Raw genomic sequence first — 6,774 nt, 5'->3', positions numbered from 1 at the left:
TGGTTGTAAAGGATGTCGCTTTGAGATTCTTGTATAAACAAGCGGGTAGTAGAGATATCACCTGATTTATAAAGTGGTATAACTTTGGCAGTTTTAAATTCATGTGGGATAACACCAAATTAAAAAAGATAAGCAAAACAAATTGAGTTAGAGGATCAATAATATAATCAATAATTTCCTTAATGAAACTGTCTGTAATTCCATCATGTCCCTCAGAAGAATTTTTTAAATGCATAATTATACCATACACTGGGTGGCTCAAAACTGCAGAATGAAGGAAAGGACTCTCATCGGAGTCTTTGGTGTTTAATGGCTGAGAGAGAAGCCAACATTTACAAATAACCCCTTAAAACCATCAGCTAACTCACTTGGCTTATGAAGAGTACCATCCCTCCTTAACACCTCAACAGGTACTACTGCTGGATCTTTTTTTTTTGATTTACCAATTGATTTATGAGGCTCCAAGTTGACTTTATAACTTTAGATACTTGGGTAAACTCTGAAAACTATTTCTTTTTACTTTTCCTTAACGATTGAGTAAATTTATTTTTGTATTTCTTATAAGTTTCCACATTTAAAGGGGTGGGACTTATAATTGCTTTCTTATATACTTTATTTTTTATAATAACATTTTAATTCTTCAGTAATCCAGGGTTTCACCTTAGTAGAATCTTTCATATTTTTGTAGTAATTAGTGGAAAGTATTTCTCAAAAACAGAATTAAAGAGCACTAAAAATGTCTGATAAACTTTTTCAAACTCTTGCAATTTGAAAACTTCACCCCGTGAGACACCATTAATCAAAGACTTGAATATTATATTTTTTTTGCAAAATTTGTTATATTTTGTTTTCTCATGGACAGTGTTTTTACATTTGATATGCATATTTCTGTTGGTATGAATTAATTAAAATACAGGGAAATGATAAGAAATATCAGACATTATAATTGCATTATATATTATAATGCAATTATAATGCTTTTCCCATCAAAAGGTAAGCAAGATGGAATTTCAACAAACACTGATTCCACTGCGGTCTTCTCTGACTATTTCAATTAAATACTATAATTTTCTATAATACTATAATTTTCAATATAAATACTTTGTTCTTTCTGCAGGAATGTACAGCATTAAATTTGTGACAAAAGATAAAGACACTTAATATCATCATTTAGCCACATTTCTTTAAAAGCCATCGCTGAAAATGAATAATTTAGGGTTGATAAATATTCTGTCAGATGATCATAGTTTTTAAGCAGACTATGGATATTCAAGTGCAGGCATTTAAGCCTGGATGATTACCATGTGATTAATTTTGTATTAAATTACTAAACTGATCATTGGTATAGTATTGGCATGATAATTTAGCATTTTTTAAATTATCATGATTCATATCCGGATTAAAGAATTCATCATAAATGCCAACACTGTCATTACATAAATCAAAAGGTTTGAAGGCCAATAAATCAGATACACAGGGCTCAGATTCTCCAGTATTATCGTTAATGTTAGGAGAATTCATTGATTAAAACATGGAACATGGTTGTACATGGACCAACTAAAAAATTTACAGTGGATACATAAGCAGCAGAACATGTCTAGTTAAGACGAGGAGGATGAACAACAAACTTATCACACGTCAAATATTTCCTCTCAGTCATTCAGTTCTGAGTTGGGGGAGCAGTTTCCTCCTTTTTTTTGTCAGACACTTTCGGAGAAGTCTTCCTTGATAAAGAAGTTAGTACCATTCAGATACTTTGCTCACTTCAAATTTCCTCCTTATCCTTGAATAAGAGTAGCTTCAGCACTATTGATCTTGAGCATCCTGCGGGATCATATTTTCCTACACGATGCTATCTCTTGTCTCTCGTCAGTAAAATTTTTTATTTTTATTTTACCTTGAACTTGTTGTCAGTCCATGATTCAGTTTTAGCATCAGGTATGCCATCAATAATCACACTTTGTAACCTGAGAGGCTCCAAGAGATGGCTTTGATTTCCTCTGTAGTTTTCACTTTGCTGGTTTGCTTCCAGATCAGCCTGAGAAAATTACAGACTGGCTCTTAAGTCCTCAACACCCTTAACCATGTTTGCAACATCTCGAACAAGGTTATCCACACAAGAAATGGCAGAATCAACAAAAACTTGTAGACATGACTTAAAGCTCCTTTCTTGCTGCCCAAATATGTCTTTGAAATAAGTTTTCTGTTGCCCAAGTTAGTCATGAACCATTGATATGGTAACAAAATCTTCCCAACTTGACTTGGCCTTTTCACAAACACAATGGGCTTCGACTGCTCAGCGTGGGAATGAGAGATCATAAAACTCATCTCCAGTTAGTGGAAATACAAGCCAGAAATTAGTCCAACTGCTGGCAGGCTATAGGAGTTTGAAAGCACTCACAAGCTGGGCTTGATGGCTAGCACAAGCTAGCAGGCCAGCTTTAGTCAAACGCAGCTCACAAACAAACAGAGGTTGATGTTGCCCCTGATGAACAGTCGTTTTTGGAAAATGATGATGATGACTGATGGTATTTCAGCTTTAGTTCAAGAACTAAGCTCAAGTTCAAGAATAAACACAGGCAGAGCACATGTCACAGGCAAAAGGAAACAATGACTCATCATTGCAGGAAGGCCACAGGTGTAACTAATCACATTAATGTTAATGATGGCTGCAATCCATTAAGATTTACCAGTTCAAGGGCCATGACAAAGTGCATGTGGTGACTCGGTGTCATGGCTTGAAAGGGCACTTAAATTGAGGGAGCAATATCATTCATGTTATTAATTACACATGTGCCTCACCTGTTGACCTCCCTACAGGCCTTTTTCACAAAGACATTTTGGTATGACACAGTAGGAAAAGCAAAATCAATTCAATCCAATTCAAAATACTTTATTTGTCCCTCAACAGGCATTTGGAGGCAAGCAAGTTTGCAAACAATTACACAATTCATTTACACACCTAAAAACAATCTAAAATATAAAAATATGACAATGTTAGAAAGAACTAAAATACACAAGGATTAATGGCAGTGACAATATACAACACTGCAAAGGCACATATTATGTCAGAAGTGTCAAAAGTGCATTTATCAGTCCATACACAAGGTAAACTGACCATTTCTTGTACTGTAGCTGTTCACAAGTCTAATGGCTTCTGGAATAACATCAAACTTGCTTCTGTTTGTTTTACATACAAGCAATCTAAAACGCATTGCTGATGGCATCAGTTTAATGTAGTTGTAGAGGACGTGTGTGGGCTTGTTGATAAATTAAACATGTTTAAATAATAAAACTGATGTTGGATCAATTCCATTTAGATGCTTCAGTTTCAGGGCCCACGTATCGTGCATGTTGGCTCACTGTTACCTTATCTATATTTGTTACTTGTAAATAATCCAAGAAACCACATTATCTTAGGTTTGAGGTACTTCAAGTGAAGAGGAGAATTTTTAAAAATGTATTAAGTTGTGCTTCTGTGCTACATTTTCCAAATGGGCTTCTGAGTTTCCCTCTTTCACTTTCAGATTTAAGTATTCCAAAGAGTAATCCTCTAGTCATCAGAGTACTTCCCCTTATGGAATACACTAGAATATGCCAGCCCAGGTTTTCTGTGACTAACCATCCCTGCTGTCAGCAACAGCTCTTAAGTAAAAGCCTTTTCAAAGAGTGTCTGCAGGGTGCAACTCATGCTGTGTTGGGCATAAGCTGTTTTCATTAGGAAAAGTCACACTTCCCTCAAAGCACTGACGAATTGACAAAAGAAAAGTAATTATCTTCCTACCAATAGTTCAAGCATTGTAGAATCCCACCTGAAAAAAAAAAGGTAGGTTGGGGTCTTTTCGTATGATATGTTGAAGCTCTCCTTCAAAAATACACTGCTTCATTTAAATACCTGAGAACTGTTTGTGTTTTGTAACATACACCAGTGGCATCTGCTTGCACACAATAAAATGAAAATGGAATACATTGCAGATTAGTGTATTTTGTCATTCTTTGAGTCACACAAACTGCTGATGTAATTACAGGTCTGTCTTTCTTTGATTATGCCAGTCTTAGTTTACTGTTGCAGTCATTAAAGTGTGCTGCAAATCATATTGTTGTTTACCATATAAAACGTCACACAAATCATCAGAGCCATTTAAAACCTGGACGAGTACCAAATAGTTCACTTAAAAGAAAAAAAAAAACAATCAAACTCACACATGCATTATATTACTGACGTTTTTGGCATTGCATTGAAATATTGCACCAATAGAATCTTAGGAATGACATATGTGCGATGATGGGGAAAAGGATTAGTATGAAAAACGTTTGTACACAGCATCTTTGCAAGGATAATTGTCAGTTGAACAAAAAGCCCAAACAGCAGATGTTTCATCCCCAAGATGGAAAGTCTCACAGTGATGATAATTAAGGTAAACCTAGAAAAAAAGAAAGAAAAAAAACACACACACTCACACATACACACACACTAAATCCATTTTTAAGGTGGTTAGCTTCCTTCAGTTTCTGCGTGCTGGTTGGTTAAATGATGTTGAACAACAATGAATGCTCCATCAGGAAATAGGCATTTGAAAACTGTCAGGAAGACGGTTTTCAGTCACTAAACATTACACTAAAGTCAGCCATTACAGACATGTGGATAACTGCTGTCCTTAAATCCTTGATCACTGAAGCCGGCGTAGGTCTTTTTAACCACTTCATTCTTGTAGATTGTGACATGGAATGATTTGGAGGTGGTGGGGATTTAGATAGGACTGAAGTTTTTTGGGGTTTTTTGTATTCCCAGTCCATTACTGCCTGGTACATGCATAGAATGAAAAAATATATACTCTCTAAAGACCTGAAAAACATTTTAGAGAAAACTTTTCTTCAATATGTTTGATATTTTGACAGAAAGATTTAAATAGCCTAGCTAAAAACAAAAGGAATAGTTGAGAGTTAGACATTTAACTGAATAAAATGAATTAATCACAAAAGGTGTAATATGGTCAGGTCTTTAAAGAACAGAGGAATTCGTTTAAGTAATAGGCAATACAACAGATCAGAGGTTTTCAAAGTGGGAGGCAGGTCTCCCCAGAGGGGCTCCAAACAGTTTCAGGGGAGGCTCAGTGAATGGAAGTGAAAAAATATTGCATTAGTTATATATTAGTTAGGATTTTACTGGGTTTTTTTTTTTTGTTTTTTTTTCAACTTTCCCACATAAATGCCTTCAGATAGACCTTTTTATGTATTTGGTGTAGTCTGAAGTATGTCAAACAGCAATATCAGGCTATCTTGGCTCTATTGTTGAGTGTCTATGGGATCAAATGACATAATCATGATCCCATAGGCATGGATTTACATACATGTACAGACGTAGCGCCACCATCAAGTCAAAATTTAATTATGTCCAATGTTTTTGTCATGACTTAGCTCAAGAAGTCATAACATAAAAGGGAGACCATAGCACCACAGCAAATATTTAGCAAAGAAACTTAATTACACAAAATAACCAAATTAGAGCAAAATAAAACAGATTAGAGGTGCCAATTAAACCAAGTTAAAGAGGTGATAACTAATTAAAGTATGGCGTGTGGATGTCAGTGAAATCAGTACAAATTTAATGAATTGTGTGTGTAAATGTTTAGGTGTAACTTCATTTTTCTAGCACTTTTCAAAACACAATTACAAAGTGCTTTACAATAAAAAACAGAACACATTTGAAATATAAAAACAAACTGAGAGCCATAAAACTAAGTACAATATAAAAAAAAAACAATAAATTAAAATGAACTAAAACGCCATAAAATATAATATGATCACCAAAAAGCAATTTTCAACATGTGGGTTTTTAACAGTGATTTAAAAGATGAGACAGAGTTGGCAGCTCTAATCTCCTCAGGCAGAAGGTGTATGGGTGTGCAAAGCAAAATACTGTAACTAACTAAATGGCATCAAACCAAAAGCAGGTGTCTGGAAGGGAGAGCAGAGAGAGAGAATGACTAAAGCCGTGGCTTAAGAAACTTAAGGACACCGGGCCCAGGTGTACTGAGTTTCTGCAGTTAGTCACCTGCAGGGGAGAAACACAGATTAGAAACAGATACAAAATCCCAGATGACACTTCGGTTTATGACCAAGTACCTGCAAAACTAATGACATTCCCATGGACCTAAGCTTTACTTTATATTTAGTTCTAATTAGCAAATGAATGCTAACAGGCCGATGAACCTGGAAAACCTTACCTGCTGAAACATCTGCATGTTGGTATTATAAGCATTCTGATATTAGCATTTGCGCAGGGCACCACTGTTTCTAAGTACCATTTAAAATTGTACTATAACAATTTTTACATTGCTGCACCAGGCATGTACTGGCCATCAGGCAAACCACAACCCCAGTGGGCTGCTGGGTCCGTGGGTCGGTCGATTGTATATATATATATATACACACACACATATATATATATATATATATATGTATGTATATATACAACAAGAAGCTTTTTATTTATATCATTACCGCTGACCCTGTTGGGCTTGTTGGGCTTCAGAGAGACCATACCATTACTTTTTTTTCCCCATGAGTTCTTCGCCAAGTCCCACTCTCCTGTGCTGTGATTGGCTAGTACTTGTTACTTCAACACATCTTCTGATTGAGTGGTAAGTATGTATATATATCAATAGGTATGCCACTGCCAAAATCTATGTTTCTTGGAAACTTCTGGAGAACAAAGTATGTACAGGCAGGGAGGAGGACATTACTGTTGTGCTAATATTGTGTATTAGCAGC

The sequence above is a fragment of the Thunnus albacares genome, chromosome 18, assembly GCF_914725855.1.
Source record: "Thunnus albacares chromosome 18, fThuAlb1.1, whole genome shotgun sequence".
Lineage (NCBI taxonomy): Eukaryota > Metazoa > Chordata > Actinopteri > Scombriformes > Scombridae > Thunnus > Thunnus albacares.
This window is presented reverse-complemented; position numbering follows the sequence as displayed.